At 38.1% G+C, this 20,516-nt stretch overlaps 1 protein-coding gene and 1 pseudogene across 2 annotated transcripts in view; one reads left to right on the top strand and one right to left on the bottom strand.

Annotated features, from left to right (window-relative positions):
- Nucleotides 1–20,516, bottom strand: part of NRG1 (neuregulin 1) — a 1,087,163-nt gene that overhangs the window by 938,386 nt on the left and 128,261 nt on the right. The window lies entirely within an intron of this gene.
- LOC114196787 (microtubule-associated protein RP/EB family member 1 pseudogene) lies at nt 8,334–9,634 on the top strand (annotated as a pseudogene).

Genomic DNA, 20,516 nt, shown 5'->3' with positions numbered 1-20,516 from the left:
TTGTCAAATGAGGAACTTCCTGTTATTCCAAGTTTTCTGAGATGAACTTTGTTATATTTTTTTCAAATGTTTTTCAGCATCTCTTGAGATGATCATATGATTTTTCTCCTGTCTTCTGTTAAATATGATAAATTGCAGTGGCTGATTTGCAAACAGTAAACCAAGCTTGCGTTTCTTGGTAAACATATATTATTCTTTACACATATTGCTAGGTTCAATTTTCTAATGTTCTATTAAAGATTTTTGTGTCTATGTTTATAAGGTTACTGATCTATAATTTTATTTTCTTCTGTCCTTTTCAGGTTTGGGTATCAGAAAATGCTAGCCTCATAACACTCATTAAAAAGTGTTACCTCCTCTGTCAATTCCTTAAATAAATTGAGTAAGCTTGGTATCACTTTTTTCCCCTTACATGGACAAAGAATGAACTAGCAACAAAATCTGGCCCAGGGAATTTTCTTTGTGACAAAGTTTTGATAATTATTACAATATGTGCTCTCATCACTTCTATCCAATATTGTAAGTATAAGTCCTAGCCAGAACAACTACACAGGAAAAATATTTTTAAAGCATAACAATTATCAAAGAAATGAAACCGTCTTTATTCCCAAAGGACATAACTGTGCACACAGAAAGTTCTAAGAAATATACTTGGGCCTACTGTATCTATTAAGTCAATTCAGCAAGGTTGGGATACAAAAATCAATTAAAAAAATTCTACTTTATTTTTATATACTAACAACAAATAAAAAGCTAAATTAAAAATTCAATATAATTTACAATAATATCAAAGAACATGAAGTACCTAGCAATACTTTCATAAGATTCATGAGACCTTTCACTGAAAACTATAAAATACTGGTGAGAGAAATTAATGAAGCCCTAAATAAATTGAGAGATTCAATATACTCAGAGGTTAAAAGACTCGATATTGTGAAGATATTAATTCTGCCTGAATTTATCTATATACTCAAAGCAATTTTAATCAAAATTTTAGCACACTTTTTGAAAAATTGATAAACTGGTGTTAAATGTATGGCAGGGGGCAGGGGAGTTGGAAATGACCCAAGATTGCTAAAACATCTTGAAAAAGAAAAGGTTGAAGAACCTACACTAGCGGATTGTATGATTTAATTAAGACAATATAGTATTGGCATAGAGATAGACAAACAGACCACAAAATAGAGACTCCAGAATGAGACACACTTACATAGAAAACTGACTTTTGACAGAGGCATAAATGCAATTTAATGGGAAGAGAAACATCCTTTCAACAGATAAGTGGATATCTGTCTTGACCCATTCCTCATGATATACATAAAATTAACTCAAGATGGATTGCAAACCTACTATATATACATTAAAGCTCTAAAGACCATAGAAGAAAACACAGTAGATTATGCTCATTAACTTGAGGCAGGCAGTGGTTTCTTAGACAGAATGCAAAAGGCACTACCCATAAGAGAAAATATTGATAAAATGGCATTCATCAATATTTAAAACTTCTGTTCTTCAAAAAACAACTTTTAAGAAATTGAAAAAGCAAGCTACATACTGGGAGAAAAATATTCACAAGACATATACTGGATTCATATCCCTAACATGAAAAGAACTTTAATGATACTAAGACAAGCTATAGAAAAAGAGGTGAAAGATGTGGACACTTCATAAAAGATACACAAATGGCCAATAAGCACAGAAAAGGATGCTCGACATCATTAGTCATCAGACATGCCAAGTAAAACCACAATGAGTTACCACTACACATCCCCTATTTAAAAAACTGTATCAGTTCATATCTTAGGATATAGAACAGGTGGAAGGTAAGGATATTGCAAAATGGTACAACCAGTTTGGAAAACCAGCTACTTTTTACAAAATTAAATATGCACCTGGCTTATGATCTACTGATCCCATTCCTAAGTACTTTCCCCAGAGAAATTAAAACACAGGTTAACACAAAAAAAGTTGCATATGAATGTTCATACTGCCTTTATTCATAATATTCCAAAACTGGAAACAATGCAATATCCACAGCATGACACACTCATACCACAGAACACAAAAAGAAATGAACTATGCATATATGCAACAATTTAGGTTAATCTCAAAAGTATTATGCTGAGCTAAAGAATCCAGGCACAAAACAGTACCTACTGTATGACTTTATATGAAATCAAGAAGAGGCAACCCGAGACAATGACGATGAGAATAAGTGGTTTCCCCTATAACTGGGTTGCAAGGAAGAAGTGTGAGGGGCATGAGAAATTTTCTGGAGTAATGAAAATGGTATCTTAATGGAGGGAGTATCCACAAGTGTGTACATCTGTCAAAACTTACTGAACTAAATATTTTAACTTTAAATTTTATTGTATAAAAATTATACCTCAATAAAAGAGCATTAAAATATCCTGTGTTGGTAACATATGGCACAATCTCTTCTCTCCCCCTGTTTTCTCCCTCATTCCCCCATTACAGGGTCCTCCTACAAGGCACAAACAGAAGAAAGGGGGAGTTAAAATAAGATTTCTTCAAATCCTATCTTCATGCAGAACTCCAAATTTGATTTCTTGAAGTCTCGCTGTGCATCTTTCTAAGCTGTTCATAAGAACGCCAGGGAAACTGTGTATTACTTATTCACTTTTTCAAAATCACCCTCAGTACAAATGATCATTTTACTTTGGAATATAACATAGTGGCATATAAAAGAAATTTCCTGATTTAGTGGAGTTATTTCTCAGACAATGTGACAACTTTTAAATTATCTGAAACAAGAATGAGGACTAGGATTTGTGAAAACCAAGAGTAACTCCAAGCAGCATAGTGGAAGTAAGTTTCAACTTTTCTTTACACTAGGCTTAAAACAGTGCAGGCAAAGAGGAGCCTAAACAGCATTAAAAAAAAAAAAAAAAAAAAAAAAAAAAAAAAAAAACTCTCCTTATTTTTACCTACCTTTTGGTAAGAAATAATAAAATAGAAAGCGTGTGAGAAAAGTGAGAGCAAATTTCCAATATTGAGACACTCTGAATACATTACCAAATCTAAATAGCATCTCAAAGTATGTATGTTCCAGAGACATAGCTTTACTCCCAAACGATGTTGTATAACTTTGAAAATGCAAGAGAACAGAGATATTTAATGGTGATGGCACCTTAGACTGTGCCTGACCCTTGCCTTCAATGGTTCAGCAAATGTGTTACTGAGACCCTGGCCCTACCACAACCTCATTGTTTGCTTAAAGATGTCTACAAAGATACTGAAATAGAAATAAATTTACAAGCAACACCAAAGAAACCAGCCAGGCTCAGTGGGATCATCAGATCTCTTAAGCATGAGAATTCTTCCTTCAGAAACTTAAGTATACGGGCAAAGCCAAACAAGAAACACGTTTTGTTGCGTTTTGAAGCAGTAACATTTTTGATTAATCCTCTGTTTGTTTCTAATAGATGCAAAGGGAAAATAAAACAGACCATAAAGTTAACCCATAGAGGCCCAGATGTAGAGATGCTGTAAGAAAAATGGACACTGGTATTCTTTCATCTCAGTTTTCTTAACAGCATCCATCATGAACGCTCCTGGCACTCCTCGGTCAACAGGGTCAGCTTGGGAAAAACAGGTGAGCCCAAAAGATTGTTTCAATGGCTTCCTCCTCCTCTTTCAGCACACATCTACCTTCTCTGCCTTTACCCTTAACAGACCTGCTTTCCATCCATCACCTGGGAATAATTATGGGAAGAATGTCAATCAATTTCACAAAGATGTATAAACAAATGTTAGGATGTTATATGTGTGCCTTTGGAGATACTTCTATTTTTCCAGCACAATCAATAGTGTGTTTGTAAAGAATAAATGATATAAAAGACTGCCATTCTTCATAGGAAATGTGAGACATGAACTGAGGTTTCCATTGCCTAGTTTCAGTATCGTAAAGGGGCTGGGGGAAGTGGAGACATGAAGATCTCATGCTGCAAAGATTTTACATATTGTGCTATATAAATAATGGTCTGCATGGATTTAGATTCCTAGCTATCCAAACAAGGGCTATTTACAAATAAAGTGGTGATATAAATAATTTAAGCCTTCTCCTTGATCTGGCTTTGTCCTAACTGGTCTTTCCTCTCCTCTGGGTCTTCCTAACCACCATGTATAGCCTTAATCCTATGGGAAAATACTTTCCCAGTATCAAAAACAAAAGTGAGATTATTCTTTGGAACAAACACTTCAGGAATTAAGGAATTAATTGTTGTCATCTCTCCTCATACCGCAAGACCAGAGTTGGTCTGGTAGGTTAGGACTCAAGGCAGGAATTTCCTCTCTCAGAATAGCAGACAGCCCTGAGAGAAAAGCGCATTCTCCCTGCTGCAGTGCAGTGGAACCCCATGCCCCAGATGCGGTATTTGGCCAACTTTTCAAATGTACAGTCAGTATACTGGCTAACTGCACATAAAAAACCTTAGGAAGCTGAGCAAGGATTCATTACGCTCAGGGTAAGCTTAAATAAAGCACTTTCTAAAAATAGTGAGGTTCAAGAAACATGCTACTCACTTGCTCTAAGAGTATAACATGTGAATGAAATATGAACACTTGCTAGTCATTTATATAAGTAAGAGCAGCTGAAATTAAGAATGAGTAAAGTACAATGGGATAGACCCAGCAAAGAACAGGAAACAGAATGTGGATCTGAATTCATGCTCAAACATGTTATATGACCTTCAGCAAGTAAGCTACTTTCTCTGCACTGTCAAGTTTCTCATTATAAAATACCTTCTTAGAAGGTATTGTGAGGTCAGTGATTAGCAGGAAGTGATATGTTGGGATGTCAAGAATGGGATCACAGGTATAGATACCTTTATAAAATTTGGGGCCGCAGCTCAATACAAGAAAGAAAATCTATGGTTCAGATAAGGCGACAGAGGTCAGTCTTCCCTGCTGAGCCTCTGGAGGAAGTGAGCTAATAACCAGCCATTAGCTGGCAGAATGTCCAGAGCAGTCCCGGCCTGTCCAGGGCAGGAACTGGGAAAGTAGTTATAGATGGGGAGGAAAACAAGGCAGAATGTTATGGCAGGAACTACAAAACTGGCAGCGCCTGCTGAGTTCAAAGTGAGGGCTGATGCTCTAGTAAGGAGTTTCACCTTCTGCCTAACTATCTGTGTATGTGGATAAGGGGAAACTAAATCAGCCAGCCCAATGTCTTGACAATAGCAGGTATTTAGTAAAGATGGTTAGGACCATTATTAGGAAACTTTGCATTAAAAGGGCTACTTTGGGAACCACACTGTGCCTTCCTTTTCCCATTTGGACAGGTAAGAGCAGCTACACTTGTCCCTATAATTTTAGTACTTGTTACAGAGGCCACTGAGATCCGACGTACGGAGAGGATTCAGTCAGTTGGAAAGGACGGACCAGAACAGAAGGATTTTCTTTCCGGGGATTAGAAGTAAAATCATATTCATGCAACAACAGCATCCTACAGAAATACAATTATTTCATCCTCAGCACCTTCCAGCATTAGGTAAAAGGTATGTCAAGACACTTCTAGGGTAGATGGCAAAATGGGAGGATGCTAAGCTCACCTCATCCCACAGACACAACTACAAAACACCCACACCAGTGTAAATAACCCAGAAAACAACCCAACAGGTCCAGAACAGACTCTCCACAGCTAAATGTAGACAGAGACAGAGTTGGGAGCTAAAGGGACCCTTGGGATTGTCTGCAGGAGACAAGGATGCCATAGGCATGGAGAGGGGAGAGGAGCAGATCCTCACACCAGAAACCCCAGACAGAGAGAACTCACATGGGGAAGACAAATCCCCATAATATTTGACTTTAAAAACCAGAGAGGCATAATTTGGCAAGTTCTTACAATCAGCAGGGCTTAACACCTGGAATTTTAAAAATCAGTGGGCTCAGCTCCAGGAGAGCGAGAAAGGCAAGAGGAAACTGAGTTCCCACCCTTAAAGAGACAGCACAACAAACAGCCCCACAGAGATACAGCATAGGAGTAGCAATGTGAAAAACACCTGGGGTATATGGTAGAGAGACTTCCTTACTTGGTGGCTCAGTCGTTAGGTGTCTGCCTTCGGCTCAGGTCATGATCCCAGGGTCCTGGGATCGAGCCCTGCATCGGGCTCCCTGCTCAGCGGGAAGCCTACTTCTCCCTCTCCCACTCCCCCTGCTTGTGTTCCCTCTCTCGCTGTGTCTCTCTCTGCCAAGTAAATAAATAAAATCTTTAAAAAATAAAAAATTAAATAAAGAGAGATTTCTTTACTAATCTCAGAGTTTGTGCTGGAGGGGCAGGGATCATTGGGAGACTCCTGCAAAAACAAAGGATCTAGTAGGCACCATTTCCTACCCTGCCCCCTTGCCTAAACAGCACACCTGTATTGAGACTGGGAGGAGGACAGTGCCAACACTGTACAAAATAAGTTGCTAAAAGCATGACCTGCCCCCTCATTCTCAGGCCACATACCCCATCAAACCAGGCCTCCACTCCAGGTCTCTCCCACAACAGACTTGTTCAAACCTTGCTACATGTCCCACCCCTGTGTTCTGCAGACCTTCCCCCTTCAATATACCCTTGGCTGGAGCCCATCTAAAGTGGTGCCACAAGCCTGACAGTGTGTAAGCAGCCCCAACAGGAGCCAGCACCACTCCAAAGTGACTCTGCACCAGGGAGAGGGGAAGAGAACCACACACAACATTCCCACTGTGGCCCCAGCAATGGTCTGGTGGGGAGACATCTGGTCTGAATACAGGCCCTGCCCACCAGTGAAAGCTTCTTGGGGGACAACACAGGGAAAGTACCTGCAGTTGAGTGCTACTGCATCTCTGGCAAATAAATGCCTGGTCTGACTCCACTCAAGCCCAAGTGGCACCAGACTGGCCAAATGACATCACAAGGAACAAATTCTGCCCACAATAGGCAAAGACTGAAGACAACTGGACTAAAAGTAAAAGCAGCTCAGCCACAAGAGTAGAGTGTGAGCAACACACATAGAAGACACCCCTAAAGCGCCAGATTATGGTGAATAGGAGACATTGAACTGCAGGGCACCACAGGACCTCTTCTTCAAGGCCACTATTTTCAAGAGCAGGAGATGTAGCTGACTTTCCTAACACACAGGAAGAGACACAGACAGTTAGCCAATACGAGGAGAAAGAGGAGTATGGCCCAAATAAAGGAACAGGACAAAATCACCATAAGAGAGCTAAACAAAACCATGATAAGTAACATGCCTGATAGAGAATTTAAAGTAATGGTCACAAAAAGGGGCACCTGGGTGACTCAGTTGGTTAAGCAGCTGACTCTTGATTTTGGCTCAGGCCATGATCCCAGGGTCGTCAAGCCCCACATTGGGCTCCCTGCTCAGCAGGGAGTCTGCTCAAGGATTCTCTATTTCCCTCTGTCCCTCCCACCACTCTCTCAAGAAAAAATAATTAAGTCTTTTAAAAAATAAATAAATACAATAAAGTAGTGGTCATAAAGGTACTCACTAGACTTGAGAAGAGAGTAGAGGACCTCAGTGAGATGCTTAAAAAGAGATAGAAAACAAAGAACCAATCACAGATGAAGAACTCAATAACTGATATTAAAAACACACTAGATGGAATAAATAGTATACTAGAAGAAGCAGAAGAATGGATCAGCAACCTAGAGAATGGAGTAATGAAAAGCAAAAAGTTGAACCAGAAACAGAAAAACAATAATAAATGACAACAGACTTTGGGAACTCGGTGACAACATGAAGTGTAATAACATTTGCATTATAGGGATCCCACAAGGAGAAGAGAGAGAAAAGGAGGCAGAATGTATTTGAAGAAATAATAGCTGAAAACTTACTAAATCTGGGGAAGGAAACAGACATCCAAGATCCAGGAGGCACAGAGAGCCCCCAACAAAATCAACTCAAGGAGGTCCACACCAAGACACAGAGTAACTGCAATGGCAGAAAGTAGTGATAAAGAGAGAATTTTAAAAGCAACAAAAGAAAACAGTTGCATACAAGGGAAACCCGGTAAAACTATCAACTGATGTTTCAGCAGAAACTTTGCAGGCCAGAAGAGAGTGGCATGATATATTCAAAGTGCTGAAATGATAAAAGTCCTGCAACCAAGAATATTCTACCCAGCAAGGATATCATTGAGAATAGAAGGAGAGATAAAGAGATTCCCAAACAAACAAAAGTTGATGGAGTTCATCACCACCAAACCAGACTTACAAGAAATATTAAAGGGGACTCTGAGTGGAAAGGGAAAATTATGAGAAGAAAAGTAGGGGCGGCCTAGGTGTGGGACCCAGACAGCGGTGGTGAGAGGTACCGGGTGCCTGAACTTCTCGGCCTCAGTTTCCTCGTCTGTAAAGCGGGGACAACGATAAGACTGCGGAAAGCTCTTACCACAGCACGGGCAGAAAAAGATGGCAGTGAACGTATATTCAACATCAGTCACCAGTGATAACCTAAGTCGACATGACATGCTGGCCTGGATCAATGAGTCTCTGCAGCTGAATCTGACGAAGATTGAACAGTTGTGCTCAGGGGCTGCCTACTGTCAGTTTATGGACATGTTGTTCCCTGGCTCCATTGCCTTGAAGAAAGTGAAATTCCAGGCTAAGGTAGAACATGAATACATCCAGAACTTCAAAATACTACAAGCAGGTTTTAAGAGAATGGGTGTTGACAAAATAATTCCTGTGGACAAATTAGTAAAAGGAAAGTTTCAGGACAATTTTGAATTTGTTCAGTGGTTCAAGAAGTTCTTTGATGCAAACTATGATGGAAAAGACTATGGCCCCGTAGCTGCCAGACAAGGTCAAGAAACTGCAGTGGCTCCCTCCCTTGTTGCTCCAGCTCTGAACAAACTGAAGAAACCTCTCAGCTCTAGCAGTGCAGCTCCACAGAGGCCCATTGCAACACACAGAACTACTGCAACCCCTAAGGCTGGCCCGGGTGTGGTGCGAAAGAATCCTGGTGTGGGCAACGGGGAAGATGAAGCAGCTGAATTGATGCAGCAGGTCAACGTATTGAAACTTACCGTTGAAGACTTGGAGAAAGAAAGAGATTTCTACTTTGGAAAGCTAAGGAACATTGAATTTGCCAGGAGAATGAGGGGGAAAACAATCCAGTATTGCAGAGGATCGTGGACATTCTGTATGCTACAGATGAAGGCTTTGTGATACCTGATGAAGGGGGCCCACAAGAGGAACAAGAAGAGTATTAACGGCCTGGACCAGCAGAGCAACATCCGAATTCTTCACTCCAAATCATGTGCTTAACTGTAAAATACCCCCCTTTATTATTCTTAGAGGACTCACTGGTTTCTTTTCATGAGCAAAACAGTACCTCTTCTTAAAGTGCACTTTGCAGAAGTTTCACCCCTTTTCCAATGAGTTTGAGTTAGGAGCTTTTACCCTATAGCAGAGCAGTATTAACATCTAGTTGGGTCACCTAGGGAACAAAGAGGCTGACCATGGGGCTCACCGTGTGGACGCTGGTAACACTGAGTGCTGGAGAAGGTGTTATTTTGTGATACACTGAGGTGGAAACCTCAGTAGAGAAATGTAAAGACTGATTTGAATTTTAAGCTAATGTGAAATCTTGGCAGAGAACGTTTTAATAAATAAATGCCTTAAGAGTATTTAAAAAAAAAAAGAAGAAGAAAAGTAGGAAGCACAAAAGCAGTTAAATTAAGTATATATAAAAAAATAAGCTAAAAGATTCACAAAATAAAAGGATATAAAATATGATACCATATACCTAAAATGTGGGGTGAGAGAAGTAAAGAATGGGTACAAACATAAGCAACTAGCAACCTAACATAGACTGCTATATGCATAAAATGTTAACTACAAACCTAATAATGGTAAACACAAATCAAAAACCAGTAGTAAATATGCAAAAAACAGAGAAAAGAATACAAGCACATCACTAAAGAAAGCCAGCAAATCATGAGAAGAGAGCGAGGGAGGAAAGAACTACAAAACCACCACAAAACAAGTAACAAAATGGCAATAAGTACAGATGTATTAATAGTTACTTTGAATTTAAATGAATTAAATGCTCCAGTTAGACACAGGGTGATAGAAGGGATAAAAAAGCAAGATCCATCTATATGCTGCCTACAAGACACTCATTTCAGACCTAAAGACACATACAGATTGAAAGTGAAGGGATGGAAAAGCATTTATCATGCAAATGAAAGTGAAAAGAAAACTGGGGTAACAATACTTATATCAGACAAAATAAACTTTAGAACAAAGACTGTAACAAGATATAAAGAGGGATATTATATAAACATGAAGAGAACAATCCAACAAGAAAATATAACAATTGTAAATACTGATGCACCCAAGAGCACCCAAATACACAAAACAACTATTAAGAAGAATAAAGGAAGTAATCAATAGTAATATAATAATAGTAGGGGATAAAGCACCCCATTTACATCAATGGATAGGTCATGAAAACAGAAAACCAGCAAGGATACAGTGGCTTTGAATGACACATTGGACCAGATAGATCTAACAAAAATATTCAGAACATTCCATCCAAAAATTGCAGAATACATATTCTTTTCAAGTACACATGGAACACTCTCCAGAATAGATCACATATTAGGCCACAAAACAAGTCTGAACAAATTTAAAAAGACTGAAGTCTTAGCATGCATCTTTTCTGATCATAATGCTATAAACCTAGAAATCAACCATAAGAAAAAAAATCTGGAAAGACCACAAATACATGGAGGTTAAATAACATGCTACTAAACAATGATGGGTCAACCAATAAATCAAAGAGGAAATTAAAAAAATACCTGGAGACAAATGAAGATGAAAACACAATGGTCCAAAATCTCTGGAATGCAGCAAAAGCTGTCCTTAAGAGGAAAGTTTAAAGCAATACAGGCCGACCTCAAGAAGCAAGAAAATCTCAAAACAAAATGAAACAACCTAACCGTATACCTAAATGAGATAGAAAAAGAACAAAAACAAAATCCAAAACCAGTAGAAAGAGGGAAATTAAAAAGATTAGATGAATCTCCGTACTGTTTTCCAGAGTGGCTATACCAGTTTGCATTCCCACCAACAGTGCAAGTTGGTTCCCCTTTCTCCACATCCTCACCAACACCTGTTGTTTTCTGTGCTGATTTTAGCCATTCTGACAGGTGTGAAGTGATATATCATTGTAGTTTTGATTCATTTTCCCGTGATGATCAGTGGTGGAATGCAAACTGGTGCAGTCATTATGGAAAAGAGTAGAGGTTCCTCAAAAAGTTAAAAACAGAACTACCCTTCGACCCAACAATCACATTACTGGGTATTTACCCAAAGAATGCAAAAATACTAATTCAAAGGGATACATGAACCCCAATGTTTATAGCAGCATTATTGACAATAGCCAAATTATGGAAACAACCCAAGTGTCCATCAACTGATGAATGGATAAGGATATGTGATATGTATGTGTGTGTGTATGTATGTATGTATGTATAAATGGAATATTACTCAGCCATCAAAAAGAATGAAATCTTGCCATTTTTCAATGACATGGATGGAGCTAGAGAGTATTATGTTAAGTGAAATAAGCCAGTCAGAGAAAGACAAATACCGTCTGATTTCACTCATATGTCAATTTTAAGAAACAAAACAAATGAGCAAAGAGGAAAAACAGAGAGAGGCAAACCAAGAAACTCTTAACTATAGAGAACAGACTGGTGGTTACCAGAGGGGCAGTGGTGGGAGGATGGGTTAAATAGGTGATGGGGACTAAGGAGTGCACTTGTCATGATGAGCACCAGGTGTTGTATGGAAGTGTTGAATCACTATATTGTGTACTCTAAACTATTATTACACTGTAGGTTAACTACCTGGAATTTAAATTAAAACTTGAAAAAACGTTAGAGTAGAAATAAATGAAACAGAAACTAAAAATACAATAGAATAGATCAATAAAACCAGGAGCTGATTCTTTGAAAACATCAACAAATGATAAACCTTTAGGCAGAGTCATCCAAAAAAAAAAAAGAGAGAGAGAGAGAGAGAGGGGACTCAAACAAAATCAGAAATGAAAGAGGAGAAATAACCACCAGCCCAACGGAAATGAAAAGGATTGTAAGAGAATATTATGAAAAATTATATGCCAACAAATTGGACAACCTGGAAGAAATGGATAAATTCCTGGAAATGTAGAACTTTCCAAAACTAAACCAGGAAGAAATAGAAAAAAAAAATGGACTGATCACCAGTAATAAAATTGAATCAGTAATCAAAAAACTCCCAACAAAAGTCCAGGACTAGATGGCTTCACAGGCAAATTCCACCACACATTTTTTTATTATGTTATGTTAATCACCATACATTACATCATTAGTTTTTGATGTAGTGTTCCATGATTCATTGTTTGTGTATAACACCCAGTGCTCCATGCAGTATGTACCCTCTCTTTAATACCCATCACCAGGCTAACCCATCCCCCCACCCCCCTCCCCTCTAGAACCCTCAGTTTGTTTCTCAGAGTCCATAGTCTCTCATGGTTCGTCTCCACCTCCAATTTCCCCCCCTTCATTTTTCCCTTCCTACTATCTTCTTTTTTTTAACATATAATATTATTAGTTATCTACCACACATTTAAAGAAGAGTTAATACCTAATTCTTCTCAAACTATTCCAAAAAAAAGAGGCAAGAAAATTTCCAAACTCATTCTATGAGGCCAGCATTACCCTGATACAAAAACCAGCTAAAGAAACCACAATAAAAGAGAACTACAGACTAATTTCTCTGATGAATATAGAAGCAAAAATTCTCAACAAAATTTTAGCAAACCAAATCCAACAACACATTTAAAAAAAATCATTCACCATGATCAAGTGGGATTTATTCCTACAATGAAAATGTGGTTCTATATTTGCAAATCAATGTGATACATCACATTAAGAATAAGGATAAGAACAATATGATTATTTCAATAGATAAAAAAAAGCATTTGACAAAATACAACATCCCTTCATGATAAAAACCCTCTGCAAAGTACATCTAGAGGGAATATATTTCAACATAAGGAAAACCACATATGAAAAACCCACAGCCAACATCATTCTCAATGGGGAAAAAACAGAGCTTTCCCCCTAACGTCAGGAACAAGACAAGGATGTCTACTCTTACCACTTCCATTCAATATAGTACCGAAAGTATCAGCCACAGCAATCAGACAACAAAAAAGAAATAAAAGGCATCCAAAGTGGTAAGAAAGACATAAAACTCTTTGGGGTAAATACCCAGTAGTGCAATTGCTGGATCATATGGTAGCTCTATTTTCAACTTTTTGAGGAACCTCCATACTGTTTTCCAGAGTGGCTGCACCAGCTTGCATTCCCAACAGTGTAGGAGGGTTCCCCTTTCTCCACATCCCTGCCAACATCTGTCGTTTCCTGACTTGTTAATTTTAGCCATTCTGACTGGTGTGAGGTGGTATCTCATTAAGGTTTTGATTTGGATTTCCCTGATGCTGAGTGATGTTGAGCACTTTTTCATGTGTCTGTTGGCCGTTTGGATGTCTTCTTTGGGAAAAATGTCTGTTCATGTCTTCTGCCCATTTCTTGATCGAATTATTTGTTCTTTGGGTGTTGAGTTTGATAAGTTCTTTATCATTTTGGATACTAGCCCTTTATCTGATATGCCATTTGCAAATCTCTTCTCCCATTCTGTAGGTTGTCTTTTGGTTTCGTGGACTGTTTCTTTTGCTGTGCAAAAGCTTTTTATCTTGATGAAATCCCAATAGTTCATTTTTGCCCTTGCTTCCCTGGCCTTTGGCGATGTTTCTAGGAAGAAGTTGCTGCAGCTGAGGTCGAAGAGGTTGCTGCCTGTGTTCTCCTTTAGGATTTTGATGGACTCCTGTCTCACATTTAGGTCTTTCAACCATTTGGAGTCTATTTTTGTGTGTGGTGTAAGGAAATGGTCCATTTTCATTCTTCTGCATGTGGCTGTCCAATTTTCCCAACACCATTTGTTGAAGAGACTGTCTTTTTTCCATTGGACATTCTTTCCTGCTTTGTCAAAGATTAGTTGACCATAGAGTTGATGTTTATAGCAGCAATGTCCACAATAGCCAAACTGTGGAAAGAGCCAAGATGTTCATCGACAGATGAATGGATAAAGAAGATGTGGTGTATATATATATATATATATATATACACACACACACACATATAAATACACACACACACACACACACACACAATGGAATATTATGCAGCCATCAAAAGGAATGAGATCTTGCTATTTGCAATGACATGGATGGAACTGGAGGGTGTTATGCTGAGTGAAATAAGTCAATCAGAGAAAGACATGTATCATATGACCTCACTGATATGAGGAATTCTTAATCTCAGGAAACAAACTGAGGGTTGCTGGAGTGGGGGTGGGGTGGGAGGGATGGGGTGGCTGGGTGACAGACATTGGGGAGCGTACGTGCTATGGTGAGTGCTGTGAATTGTGCAAGACTGTTGAATCACAGATCTGTACCTCTGAAACAAATAATGCAATATATGCTAAGGAAAAAGAAGAAGAAGATAGCAGGAGGGGAAGAATGAAGGGGGGAAATCGGAGGGCGAGATGTGCCATGAGAGATGATGGACTCTGAAAAACAAACTGAGGGTTTTAAAGGGGGTGGGTGAGTGGATGAGTTACCCTGGTGATGGGTATTAAAGAGGGCACGTTCTGTGTGGAGCCCTGGGTGTTATACACAAACAATGAATCATGGAACACTACATCAAAAACTAATGATGTAATGTATGGTGATTAACATAACAATAAAAAAATTTAAAGAAAAAAAAGAAGTAAAACTCACTATTTGCAGATGACATGATCCTATATACAGAAAACACTAAAGACACCACCAAAAAACTACTAAACTGATAAATGAATTCAGTAAGGTACAGGATACAAAATCAATATACAGAAATCTGTTGTATTTCTATATGCTAATAATGAAGCAACAGAAAGAAAAATTAAGGGGGAAAAATCCCATTTACAATTGCACCAAAAATAATAATACCTAGGAATAAACTTAACTAAAAACATATACTCTGAAAACCATAAAACACTGATTAAAGAAATTGAAGACAACACAAATCAAAAGATATTCCATCCTTACAGAAAGATATGGCATATATATACACACACAATGGGTTATTACTCAGCCATAAAAAAGAATGAAATCTTGCCATTTGCAATGACATGGATGGAACTATAGAGTATTATGCTAAGTGAAATAAGTCAGTCAGAAAGACAAATACCATATGATTTCACTTATATGTGGAATTTATATCTTTAAGTTATTAGAAATAAAACACATCCAGAGGGATGTGTTTCAGTTTAATCTTTCACTGGAACAATATTTCCCACCCCTCCACATGGCTCATACCTGGTCCCCGGAGCCACTCAATGTACTAGTAATTTAAATCCTAAGAATAACTAGTGGGCACTGACATTGCTGCAATATCCTAAGGATGAAACCTTAGGGAGGTCACAAGAACAAACTTTTAAAAAATCCTGATGTACAAGGAAAATAGAGAGAGAATAGTTTTTGAGTTTTTCTTTCCCTCTATTATATTTATGGTAGTAACTATTTGGATAGATTTGGCACTATAAATAATTAAAACAGCAATGTCTGTCCAAATGAGGACTGTAGCCTCTACTGATATTTTATTGCATGATTCAGTTAATTTAATAATAGGAGAAAAATCATGGCTCCTTAATTGACTAAAGTTTACTTTTTAAAAGAAGTAATTAAATATCAAAACTCCCTAGGCTCTCTTCTCCACAGTCCTCCAAGTTTGTATCTAAGTTTCTAAAATCGTACAACAGAGACCAAAGATTTAATTTCAAAATAGCTGAATACATATTAGGGGTGATAACAGATGTATTTCCTCACCTCTAGGAAGGTTTTTTTGTTTTGTTTTGTTTTGTTTTACAATGAGTGACTCTATGGTAAGAGAAGTTTTGCTATTTTTTTTTTTACAATATCATTATTCAATACCTCCCAACAGCCTGAAATAAGATAAGTCACAATACTTGCAAAAAATATACTAAATCTGTTTTTGGAAGTGGCTTGTCTATAAAAGGAAAATATCAACATCAATAAAGTAAAAAACATACTGAGATAGAACTAACCAGTCATTTCACAGAATCCTAGGGTGTTACAACTGATACTCAGCTTGGAAAATCTCTGAAATGAAAAGATGGAGATTGAATACATAAACCACTCCCAGTGACAGAGCAAGTGAGTAACAAAGAATAAAGCACAGTTAATGTGCTCACCAAATCAGGATACTGTTTTTCAGTACTGTTCACTGTAACAGCAACAATTCAGTAAGTGATTATTGTTCTTTGCAAAGTCCTTCATAGTCATTACTTCATTCATCCTCGTAAGAAGCCTATACATAAAAACGATCATTCCCTTAACAACTCCAGAAGTGAACTCTTACTACCCCCCTTCAAATCTGCTCTCTCTCTAGTACTGACAACCCCAATCCCTCCACCTTATTACTCAAGCCCAAAACCCTGAAATTGCCCTTGTCTCATCTCTTCTCATACCTACATTCAATTCACCAGCAAATTTTATCCCAAATCTGACTTCACTCTTGTCCAAGTCCAAGTGACCAATTTCTCTAGCCTAGACTACAGACGTCTGGCACATAGTAGATGGTGACTAAGTATCAGCTTAATGTCAACTGAACAGTCTCCTAATTGGTCCCAGATCCCAGCCCTTCCATTCCTGCCTTCTTCAAGGTCTATTGTCCGGAAAACAATTTGAAAAGGTAGTCCATTGAAAAAGTCAAACAGGTTGTGTCACTTCATTCAAAAGTTCCCAGTGAGTTCTCATCACATGGAGAGTAAAATGTAAATTCCAGTGACCTTGCTCAGTTCCAGTGACTGTCCTTATGGCTCTTCTTCAGGAATTCCAAGCATGCTCCTGCCTCAATACCCCTTTACTTTGTTCTCTCTGCCCAGAATATTCTTCCCTTACTTCATTCATCTTTTCTTCAGGACAGACCTCCTTGCCTACACTAACTCCCCACACCTTCTCTCTCAACTTCCATTCATAGTAAAAAAAAAAAAAAAGTTGTCTGCACTTCTACATAGTCTCATCCCACCCTTATTTCTGAGCCTTTTCCCATCTAGTTTCCATCCCCATCAAACCCTGAATTGGTTCTTGCTAAGGTCGCCCATAATGTTCACGTTACCAAAAACCAATAAAAATATTGTCTTCCTCATCCCAGTTGGTTTCTTGCAGCATTTGATGGTGTTTATCCTTGCCTTATATTCTGAAACATCAATTTTCATGCCTTCCACAAAACAGTAATCTCATTTTCTTCCTGTCTGACTCTTCTGTTTCTCCTTGAGGGTTCACTCTTCTTAATGCAGCTATTAACCGGTGTGGTTCTTTACCCCCACGTGATCTCATCTTGTCCATCCCATTTGTGGACCTAAGTTTTCTTCTTGAGTCTAGATTCATATATCCAACTGCCTTTGCACATTTCTAAGTTTCACAGGTGCGACAAATACATGATCCCTGACTAATCCAGCACTGATGACAAACAAACAAATTATCCAATTTTAAAAGTCAGGTCCTCTAAGCCATTCCCTATGTCTAAGTGATCATCCATCTTACTGTACCATGCAGAGCTCTGTCACCTTAAACATCTTCCTCTTCCTTATTTTCTCATATCCTTTTATCCGTAAATCCTATTCATTCTACCCTTCATCCCCAAACTGTCTACACAGCTACACCTCTACTGAACCAGTCCATCTAAACTACCCCTATTTCACCCAGATCATTGAACTGACAGTCTATCTGTGCCAACTGGTTCTCCACACTACAAACATAACGATGTACTGAGAAAGCACATCTGTTCATATTTAGACCCTTGACTAAAGCTTCCCAGTGACTTCCCCTTGCTTTTAGGATGACACAAAATTCCTTAAGTAGGTCAGAAAAGCACTGCCTGGTCTAGCCCTTACCACATCCTAGGCTCAGCTTATATATGGTGGTCCCACACACCCTGTCACTCAATCATGTTTGTCTTCCCCTGCAGATTCTTTGCAAATGCTACTTACTCCTCTTTACTCATGTAACTCATATCCATCTCTTACTTAGTAGCCCAGTGGTCATTTCTTCAATAAAACCTTCCTTCCTTCCTCCACCTCCACCTAGCACTTGTGACTAATTACTTAACTTAAAATTTTATGAATTTTGATTTTTCAAGAGTAACATACACAGAGTCAACTGCCTCAGGGTTGCAAAAAAATGTAAATGTTTCTAAAATGTCTTGTCTATAGTAAGTAGTCAGCGAATATAGTTTAGGAATTGAAATTAAAAGAAAATGGCCCTTTGTTTCCACCTCAATAGAAATTAATTTTATTAGTAATTGGGAGGTCTTAATTCTTCCATGAATCCCACTTCTGAATTATTATGCCAGTTTCTAATGGAACAGATAAATTCCAATGACCTGAAGTTCATACTTTCAAATTGCTTCAAGAGATACTGTCAAGTTATTTAAGCACTCAGGGAACAAGGGAGAGAGAGAACAAGAAAAACCACTAAACTAGAAGAAAGCTAGGAGAAGTCAAATCCCCAATCTGCAAATTATCACCGCACAATCAAAACACACACACCCACAATATTAGACAATGTTCATTTAGTATAGAAGCATTTATTTCAGCATAAAAATCTAGATGGTCACTTGTGGTTTGTTGTAATAAGATCTATTCTATACAGCAGCTCATTCTTAATAAAGGAAAACATAATTCAGAGTTTACTTACAGGTGATGGCAGCATCAGTACTCAGAGGGTCTTAGTTCTTGCTACTGATAACTTTTAATTTTAAATGTACTTGAGATTCCCAATTTACTTGCTAATCATTTAGCTTTTACATTTCACCTCTTTCACACATCACCATCCTAGACAGAAAAGTAAAGAGTGTGGGTGTATATAGCAGTGTCTGACATAAGATTTAGACATTCAACTTTGCATTTGCATATTTGTACCGCAAAAACATTCCTATGCATATGTGGTACCCCTGATATAGAAATAATAATAATTCCACTGACAGCAGGGCAGTTCTTCCTTTCCACAGAAGCCTCTGTAGTCATTTCCATGAAATGACTTACATGTGAGGCTGACCAGGGGGACATTAGGAATTGGTAGGAAATCACTCCCGGACCCTATCCAGCACATTCCTTCTCCTTTTCCTATAATCAGCTGAGGCTCAGGATATGGGATTTCATCCCCTGGGGATCTCTATTAAACAAAGTGACCATGCTCTTTTTCTACACTCTGGCTATAGACAGTCTTTCAGGAAACTAAATGGCTTGTCCTTGTAGAAATTGGCAGTGACAGAATAGAACCATCCATCCTGTCTCCAGAAAGAAATGAACAGAAGTGAAGTGGAGAAGCTCAGTGTGTCAAGAAGCAATCCTACCAAAAGCCCACCTGTGTAATGTGCATGCATTATGCAGAGAGAGGCATGAAATTCAGGTAACTGCTGGCTTGGAGTCTCCTGCGAAAAATAAACAAGTTTGGCAAATGCTCCTTGCAAAAGAGTATAAGCAATCCCTAATCTGCAAACACTAAAATATACTGGATGTCCATTTATATTCTCCACCACTGAGGCAGATAGGTATTGCTTACAGTGTATCCTTGCCCTACATCTTCTCTCCTTTCTCCAGCACCAGAGTCCTTGCTTCCATGGTGAAAAACAAAACAAAAAATAGATAACAAAACAAAACATGAACTTATTAACAGAAAGATCAAAGCCAAAAAAGTTAAGGACAAAAATTGTGTAGAGCAAGAAAAGCTTAGTGGGCTATCTTTACAAATTCAATTTCAATTGCTTTATTTCAAATTACCTCCCTCTATACTTCCTCAATTTGGGGGTTCATTTTCTTGGGCTGCTTGAAATTCTACTAATTAAAGATATATTAGGATTAGCAAATATCATTTTTGAAAATGACAATACATCTAGGAGGCTTAAGGAAAAAAATCAGGCGGTTTATTGTAAATGAGGTTTGTTTTTTTCTCAATTGAACATTTACCTATTTTCTGGATTGTAAGACCAATACATCAGAAAACTGGAAACTATAAATACCACTTTATAATACCAACATCCCAATCTATAAACATCTAATATTTGGGGGTTTCTTTCCTTCTTTATATGCATTTTTCTAGGGTTGATATCACACTGCTTTAAACTTGAATTTGCTCCTTTACATTTAAGCTTATGTATTTTTCCCCTATCATTCAGAGTCTTCATAAATACAGTTTTTATGGTTACATAACACTGTGTTGCATCCATTTACCATAATTCACTTAACCATTCATCCAATGTTGCACATTTAGGCAGTTTCCAACTTTTTATTATTGAAAAGAAAGCTGTGATTAACATCTTTATGCAAACATCTTCGCATTTCAGAATACTGTTTTAGGATGGATTCTGAGAAGAGGAATTACAGGGTC

The sequence above is a fragment of the Eumetopias jubatus genome, unplaced genomic scaffold (assembly GCF_037043125.1).
Source record: "Eumetopias jubatus isolate StellerSeaLion01/CBP00866 unplaced genomic scaffold, mEumJub1_p1.0 scaffold_2, whole genome shotgun sequence".
NCBI lineage: Eukaryota > Metazoa > Chordata > Mammalia > Carnivora > Otariidae > Eumetopias > Eumetopias jubatus.
The sequence above is the reverse complement of the archived record's forward strand: the minus strand, read 5'-3'. Positions and strand labels throughout refer to the sequence as shown.